This window comes from Benincasa hispida, chromosome 3 (genome assembly GCF_009727055.1).
Source record: "Benincasa hispida cultivar B227 chromosome 3, ASM972705v1, whole genome shotgun sequence".
Lineage (NCBI taxonomy): Eukaryota > Viridiplantae > Streptophyta > Magnoliopsida > Cucurbitales > Cucurbitaceae > Benincasa > Benincasa hispida.
The window spans coordinates 9,106,262-9,115,522 of record NC_052351.1 but is presented as its reverse complement, the minus strand read 5'-3'; the positions used below and the strand labels follow the sequence as shown (position 1 = coordinate 9,115,522).

Genomic DNA, 9,261 nt, shown 5'->3' with positions numbered 1-9,261 from the left:
GCAATAAAGATTCGTAATGTTTTTTTTTTGTTTTGTAGAAGATTGCAAGAGTATAACAAAATATAGAAATGATATATGGATAATCAAAGAGGTAGAATTTGAGTTCATGAATTGAAGGTTAATTTCAAAAAAATTACGTCCTGATGAATTTGAATTGCATGATTGTTATAGACTAAACCCACTTTTTCTTTAGGTCAGAATTCCAGGTACACGGATAGGGGTTCTCTGCAAGTCTTCTTCACGTGATATATTGACTCTTTGCTCTCATTGAACTTTGAATACGTTGGTCTCGTCCTCATTGGATATATTGAAACGTGCCCATGTGGGAAATACCTCTCTGATTATAAAGGTCCTGATCCAACGTGAACTTTAATTCACTGGGAAGAGTCGTAGCCACGATTGAAATAATATAGACGCTTTTGGTCCCGACTTGGAGATTCTTCTCCTCGGCATAATATTTGTCAATGCCAACTTGTTGATGTGCTCTTGTAGATTTTTGGCATCCTCATTATGCGTGGATTCTTCATTCATTCAAGTCCACACCAGCTAAAGTGTTCACTTGCTTCTCATGCGGCCTTTAAGTAAAAATTATGCCTTTTTTCATCCTTCACAGTGCTTAATGCTTCTCCAACTCATAGCGTAAAGTTGACCATGCCTTGCCGAACATCCAGTGCCATATCGGGGGACATGCTATAGGTGTCCTTATAGGCGGTCTTGTATGATGCCTAACAAGGCATCATCCAACTTCATTAGCCCAATCTTTAGTAGAAGGTTTTACCAACTTCTCTAGAATATCAGTTTTGATTTTACTCTGTTGGACACTTCAGCCTTGAACCATTTGTTTTGTGGAGGGTATGTGGTGGCCCACTCTTTATGGAGGATATTATACATGAGGCAACATTTTGTTGATGATGTGTTAACAAAGTGAAGACCTTCCATCATTATTAATATGACACGTGGAGTGCCAAAACGAGTGAATAATATTTTCCTTTAAGAACTTGGAGACTAACCGCTGCATCGCCTTGCTGACTCATCGATATCGCTTCTACCCATTTTGGAAATGTTAGTCGATTCGGCTTTTTTTTTTGAATAGAATGTATTTGTGACATCGATGTGGACCAAATGGTCCATGAAGTCTATGCCTCCGACGTCTGAATCAATCTCAATTCTAAGATGATTTCTATGGGCATTGCATATTTTCCAAATGAAATGTTTCCATGTGTTGGCAACCTTCGTCTACATTTCATTTGCATAAGTCTCCTTTATGTCCTTAATAATGTAGTCCAAAAATAACCACTTTGTAAATCTTGCTGCTGTGCGTTGGCCTCTAAAGTTGTCCTCCATATGCGAGTCTGGCAATTGTGATAGTATGCGTTAGTGAGCAGCTGTTTGGTATCGCATAGGTCAATAAATCTAGTTTTGAACCACTCTATAAAGATTTGCTCATCCCAATAATATATCTAACTTCTTGTATGAGCCGCCTTTTTTTGGTGGGCTGTGTAATCCTTCAGGGAAATTGTTGTAAACTAGAAAAATGACCACGTCCGCATACCATGGTAAATCTCTTCAAGTTAAACATTCTACTCATCTGGGAAGGTTCCTTCCACTTCTTGATCTGGTTTTGCCGGTCGTATTCTTGTTTTCTAATTCTTGACAATGGTGTCCGCAACCTGGTTCTCCGTCCCCTTGCGACAATGATTCCATTTGAATTCTTGAAGGAAGATGAACCACAAATCAATTGAGCTTCACGATCTTTTCTGTTGTCATTCAAATATTTTATATTCTCGAGTTGGTCAATGTGAACGATTACTTTAGTCCCAGCAGTAAGTCTCTAATTTTTCTCAACGCAAATATCACTCGCAAAGCATTTTTTATGTGGTAGTGTAAATTTTATTTAGCAGGGTTCAAAGGTTTTACTCGCAATTATCGATTGGTGGTTATGCATTGTTTTCTTTTCTTTTGTGCCAGCACTGCCCCCATCGAATAAGTCGTTGGCGTCGCACATTAGTTCCAAATGGTTGGTGTCCAGTCCGGTGCGATCAACACACAGGTGCATGAGTTAATGCGTTCTTCTCAGTATTCTTGAATGCGTTGACATTGGTCATCAAGTCAAATGTCTCTTCTGAGCCTCTAACAATGCACTCAATGTCGTAAATCTTTGAAAGTTTTTTCACAAGACATCGATAAAGCCAGCATGTTCCCTAAAGAAACTACGACTAACCTCACATTTGTTTGAAGGTGGAAGCTTTTTAATTCGCCTCAATATTTTCCTTGTTCCATCTCCAATCCATTCCTGGAGAGACTTTGTGCCGCAAGCACAATACTTCCTTCACATGAGTGGCATTTTCTCCAATTTAGCCACAAGGTTTCATCTCTTCACATATATTTTCATATCTTCTGTGGGATTGTTGAGATATGAATCTTTCGTATGTTTGCCCATATCACAATGAAGTCTCCATGAAAATTTCTATAGAATATTCAAAGACTATCAGAGGACAAGCATAGTGACGCCATCATCACCTTCTAGGAAACGTTGTCCGGAGCAGCATTTGCTGAGGGCGCTTGAACAGACTAAGTAACGACAAAGTCGAGACATGCTTCCTTTAGGGGCTTAAGGGCTGAATGTGGTTTTCTCTTAGATCTTCAGGAGCAATCAATGATTGGTTATAGCCGGCATATCCACACAAGAATTAGCAATAATCATTTCCTGCTAGGCGGTCATAGCACTTTGGTCAATAAAAGGAAAGGGAATGATCCCTTCTTGTTGCCGTTATTCAGTTTGAGTAGTTCCATGCAATCCGCTTAGCCATGATGTCCTCATCAGTATTAGTTATTTTTGTCATTTAAACTACTGTCAACCCTCCTTCTTTTGGCACACATTCACGAGGCTGATCTCCATATGCTGTGGCGATTAAGATTAATATTCCCTCATCAGACTCATGTGATTATCTCCTTTCTTCACGATCTCTCCTTATCGCAGGGTTGAGTCTGCATTGATGTTTCGATCGATCCTTTCTGATTGTCCTCGAGAGTATCCCGTGCATGCAGTAGTGGGGTCTGATTCCTTTAATGTCTGCTAGCGTCAATACCAATTGCTTTTATGTGCTTTCAGTGATGCCAGCAGTGTATTTTTTGATCTTCCTTGAAGTACAAATTGGAAATTATACTGTGCATTCAATTCTGCCCAGAAAAGCATACTTTCAAGGTGGTTTGAGGGTTTTTAGCATCTACTGTTGGTGGTTGTTCCAAGGATACTTTTGGTTTTTTCTTTCTTCATTCATTGTCAGTTGTCTTCTTTGGTGTTGTTTCTGTGATCGCATTGTTACTACTATGAATGCATCGCATCCTCATCTTCATTTCATCTTTAGACTTTTTCTTCTTCCATTCAAATTGGGTTCATCATCGTGATCTCGATGAGGTCTTTTCCTTCTTCTGTATTATTTCATGGCTCTGATAATATAAACCTGAGCTTCTGTTCCATTCACGCTCAGTGTGATATTTCTTTGTAACATAAATCTGAGCAGCGACCAGTGGATAAAAATGGTCACCCGAAATGATGGGTATCATCCTTGTCCCTTCATAATCCAAGGATGATGAAGTCTGCCGTGTAACATAATTGTCAATCGTGACCAGGACATCCTTCATCTTCCCTTCTGGATACCACAAGGGATCTATCAGCTAGCTTGAGAGTCCACCGTCGTGGGCGCCAGCTGGCCTCAATGAGCTGTTTAAAAATGGAGAGGGGCATTAAGTTGATGCTTAGCCTCGAGAATCACAAAACCTTGACCAATGTATAACCCAGTTGATGGAGTAGGGTATTGTGAAACTTTTGGGGTCGTGCATTTTCGGTGGAATTATGGATTTTGAACTTTGCGTCAATGCCACCATTTGCAAACTTACCAGTGCTTCTTTTCTTCATCACCATGTCCTTTAGAAAATTGCATGCTTTGACATCTGTTCAATTGATTCAGTGAAAGGAATGTTGATATGCAACTGTTTTAGGATGTCCATGAAGCGTTGATACTACACTTCATCATTTTTCTTCTTTTTAAGTCTTTGAGGGAATGGTGGCAGCTGTATTTTCACGGTTCCTATTCTTTTGGCTTCAAAGTGGATGCAATCTCCGGTTCCATTGTCTCCTGTTCTTTTGTTTCTTCCTGAGTCAACGTGGTCTGTGGTTCCGTCGCAACTAGAGCAGCCCAGCTAGGCTCCTTCTTCTCCTCCGCCATTGTCTTTCCACTTTCGCAACGTCACAACTTCACATTGCTCTTTTCTCGTACTCCCTGGGTTGTGTGGAAGCTCTGTTGAACTCGGCAGTGCCCCTTGTGGTCTACTTTTGAGTTCGCCCGCAAATCTGTCCTAGCTGAATTTCGAGATTGAAAGGGACGTCGCTTGATTCTGAAGCACTTTTCATTCTTTTCAATATATTTGCTTCAGTAAACTCTCCAAAGATGAAGATTGTGGCACCCGTGAACTACTGGCTTAAATTTTTGTTTGACCGTTTGTTTGCAGGAAAAATTCCTGGTAGCCCTTCTTTTGTGCCCTTGGTTGAAAAATTTTGTTGTTGAGATTTTTCCACCGCGAAGTTTGGGTGTTTCTCCAACCAGGGTTGTGTATTGGAAAGCGGATATTTCTTCACAAAAATAGATAGACTGTGGGTTCTTCCAGATACTCTTCCATTAGATGCCTTTCACCACAAGTAGCGCAACTTGCACTCATTTTTCGATTGCGTTGACCTAACCCCTATGCGTTCTGGGCTGCTGATTGCGATTCCTTTTATCAAATTCATCATCACAGTCATTTGGTTTTGCAGGATGCAATGGCCCTATTATTTGCGTCCAACTTGTCCTTAATTCTCAATCTATGATCACTTTCTCTCCAGTCCTCGTGATTTTTCAAAATGCGATCAAGTATGTTTCTTAGCTCATCATATGTTTTGTCAAACAGACCTCCAGCTGCTGCCGCATTGGCAGTCGTTTGTATGCCGGGTACAAACCGTGGTAGAAAATTTCCATCTGTAAACAATTTGGTAAAGCCATTATGCGGACAATCTCTTACCAACTTTTAAAACTCGCCAGGCGTCACTGATGATTCATCAATATCCTGTTCAAATTTAGTGATCAACTTCCTCCTTCTACTTCTCGTCGGGACATGGTGATGAAGAAAAGAAGCACTGGTAAGTTTGCAATGGTGGCATTGACGCAAAGTTCAAAATCCATAATTCCACCGAAAATGCACGACCCCGGAAGTTTCACAATACCCTGCTCAATCGAAGGGTTATATATTGGTCAAACGCCTGTCTCTTATACACATCTAGATGTGTATAAGAGACAGACGCAAGAAGGAGGAAGTTGATCACTAATTTTGAACAGGATATTGATGAATCACTCAGTGACGCCTGGGCGAGGTTTAAAAGGTTGGTAAGAGATTGTCCGCATAATGGCTTACCAAATTGTTTACAGATGGAAATTTTCTACCACGGTTTGTACCCGGCATCACAAACGACTGCCAATGCGGCAGCAGCTGGAGGTCTGTTTGACAAAACATATGATGAGGCTAAGAACATACTTGATCGCATTTTGAAAAATCACGAGGACTGGAGAGAAAGTGATCATAGATTGAGAATTAAGGACAGTGACGCAAATAATAGGGCCATTGCATCCCTGCAAAACCAAATGACTGTGATGATGAATTTGATAAAAGGAATCGCAATCAGCAGCCCAGGAACGCATAGGGGTTAGGTCAACGCAATCGAAAAAATGAGTGCAAGTTGCGCTACTTGTGGTGAAGGCCATCTAATGGAAGAGTATCTGAAGAACCCACAGTCTATCTATTTTGTGAAGAATAATCCGCTTTCCAATACACAACCCTGGTTGGAGAAACCACCCAAACTTCGCGTGGAAAAATCAACAACAAAATTTTCAACCAAGGGCACAAAAGAAGGGCTACCAGGATTTTTCCTGCAAACAAACGGTCAAACAAAAATTTAAGCCAGTAGTTCACGGGTGCCACAATCTTCATCTTTGGAGAGTTTACTGAAGCAATATATTGAAAAGAATGAAAAGTGCTTCAGAATCAAGCGACGTCCATCTTCAATCTCGAAATTCAGATAGGACAGATTGCGGGCGAACTCAAAAGTAGACCACAAGGGGCACTGCCGAGTTCAACAGAGCTTCCACACAACCCAGGGAGTACGAGAAAAGAGCAATGTGAAGTTGTGACGTTGCGAAGTGGAAAGACAATGGCGGAGGAGAAGAAGGAGCCTAGCTGGGCTGCTCTAGTTGCGACGGAACCACAGACCCCGTTGACTCAGGAAGAAACAAAAGAACAGAAGACAATGGAACCGGAGATTGCATCCACTTTGAAGCCAAAAGAATAGGGAACCGTGAAAATACAGCTGCCACCATTCCCTCAAAGACTTAAAAAGAAGAAAAATGATGAAGTGTAGTATCAACGCTTCATGGACATCCTAAAACAGTTGCATATCAACATTCCTTTCACTGAATCAATTGAACAGATGTCAAAGCATGCAAATTTTCTAAAGGACATGGTGATGAAGAAAAGAAGCACTGGTAAGTTTGCAATGGTGGCATTGACGCAAAGTTCAAAATCCATAATTCCACCGAAAATGCACGACCCCAAAAGTTTCACAATACCCTACTCCATCAACTGGTTATACATTGGTCAAGGTTTTGTGATCTCGAGGCTAGCATCAACTTAATGCCCCTCTCCATTTTTAAACAGCTCATTGTAGGCCAGCTGGCGCCCACGACGGTGACTCTCAAGCTAGCTGATAGATCCCTTGTGTATCCAGAAGGGAAGATGAAGGATGTCCTGGTCACGATTGACAAATTTATGTTACCGGCAGACTTCATCATCCTTGATTATGAAGCGGACAAGGATGTACCCATCATTCTGGGATGACCATTTTTATCCACTGGTCGCGCTCAGATTTATGTGTACAAAGGAAATATCACACTGAGCGTGAATGAACAGAAGCTCAGGTTTGATATTATCAGAGCCATGAAATATACAGAAGAAGAAGACCTCATCGAGTCCGATGATGAACCCAATTTGAATGAAGAAGAAAAGTCTAAAGATGAAATGAAGATGAGGATGCGATTGCATTCATAGTAGTATACAATGCGATCACAGAAACAACAACCAAAGAAGACAAGCTGACAATGAATGAAGAAAGAAAAACACCAAAAGTATCCTTGGAACAACCACCAACAGTAGAGCTAAAAACCCTTCAAAACCACCTGAAGTATGCTTTTCTGGGGCAGAATGAAATGCTACCAGTAATAATTTCCTTTGTACTTCAAGAAGATCAAGAAAATGCACTGCTGAGCATCCTGAAAAAGCACATAAAAGCAATTGGTTGGACGCTAGCAGACATTAAAGGAATCAGCCCCACATACTGCATGCACGGGATACGTCTCGAGGACAATCAGAAAGGATCGATCGAACATCAATGCAGACTCAACCCTGCGATGAAGGAGGTCGTGAAGAAGGAGATAATCACATGGTTGGATGCAGGGATTATCTATCTAATCGCCTACAGCATATGGGTCAGCCTCGTGCAATGTGTGCCAAAGAAAGGAGGGTTGACAGTAGTTTCAAATGCAAACAATGAACTAATACTGATGAGGACCATCACTGGCTAGCGGATCTGCATGGACTACTGCAAACTGAATACGGCAACAAAGAAGGATCATTTCCCCTTTCCTTTTATTGACCAAATGCTAGACCGCCTAGCAGGAAATGATTATTGCTAATTCTTGGATGGATATGCCGGCTATAACCAATCATGATTGCTCCTGAAGATCAAGAGAAAACCACATTCACCTGCCCCTAAGGAACATTTGCATTTCGACTTATGCTGTTCAGCCTATGCAATGTGTCGAGCACTTTCCAAAGGTGTATGATGGCCATCTTTTCTGAGTATCTTGAATATTCTATAGAAATTTTCATGGATGACTTCTTGGTGTATGGGCAAACATACGAAGTCTATCTCAACAATCCACAGAAGATACTGAAAATATGTGAAGAGATGAACCTTGTGCTAAATTGGGAGAAATGCCACTTCATGGTGAAGGAAGGTATTGTGCTTGGGCACAAAGTCTCCAAGGATGGATTGGAGATGGACAAGGAAAATATTGAGGCGATTAAAAAGCTCCCACCTTCAACAAATGTGAAGGTTGTCAGTAGTTTCTTAGGACATGCTGGCTTTTATCGATGTCTTGTGAAAGACTTTTCAAAGATTGTACGACCATTGAGTGCATTGTTAGAGGCAGAAAGAACATTTGACTTTGATGACCAATGCTCAACGCATTCAAGATACTGAAGAACGCATTAACATCTGCACCTGTGTTGATCGCACCGGACTGGACACAACCCTTTGAACTAATGTGCGACGCAAACGATTATTCGATGGGGGCAGTGCTGGCACAAAAGAAGAAAACAATGCTACACCCCATCGCATATGCGAGTAAAACCTTGAACCCTGCTTAAATAAATTACACTACCACATAAAAAGAATTGCTTGCGATGATATTTGCGTTGGAAAAATTTAGAGCTTACTTGCTGGGAACTAAAGTAATCGTTCACATTGACCACTCGATGATAAAATATTTGATGACAAAGAAAGATGTGAAGCTCAGATTGATTTGATGGGTTCTCTTCCTTCAAGAATTCAACATGGAAATCATTGATCGCAAGGGGACGGAGAACCAGGTTGCGGACCATTTGTCAAGATTAGAAAAACAAGAAGTCGACCGCAACCAGTCAGAGGTGAACGTAACCTTCCCAGATGAGTAGCTGTTTAAACTTGAAGAATTACCATGGTATGCGGACGTGGTCAATTTTCTAGTTTACAAACAATTCCCTGAGGATTACACAGCCCACCAAAAAAGGCGGCTCATACATGAATGTAGATCATATTATTGGGATGAGCCAAATCTTTATAGAGGGGGTCAAACTAGATTTTATGCCTATGCATACCAAACGCTGCTCACTAACGCATACTATCACAATGCCATGACTCGCCATATGGAGGACACTTTAGAGGCCAACGCACAGCAGCAAAGATGTTACAAAGTGGTTATTTTTGGCTAACATTATTTAAGGACATAAGAGACTATGCAATGAAATGTGACCGGTGCCAACACATGGGAAACATTTCATGGAAATATGCAATGCCCATGAAAATCATCTTAGAATTGGAGTTGTTCGACGTCCGGGGCATAGACTTCATGGGAC

At 41.2% G+C, this 9,261-nt stretch overlaps 1 non-coding gene across 1 annotated transcript; it reads right to left on the bottom strand.

The window, feature by feature from the left end:
* Nucleotides 1–5,339: 5,339 nt before the first annotated feature.
* Nucleotides 5,340–5,446, bottom strand: LOC120074856. Its single transcript, XR_005481132.1, has one exon. It is a non-coding gene; the product is annotated as a small nucleolar RNA R71 (small nucleolar RNA).
* Between the last annotated feature and the right edge of the window lie 3,815 nt (nt 5,447–9,261).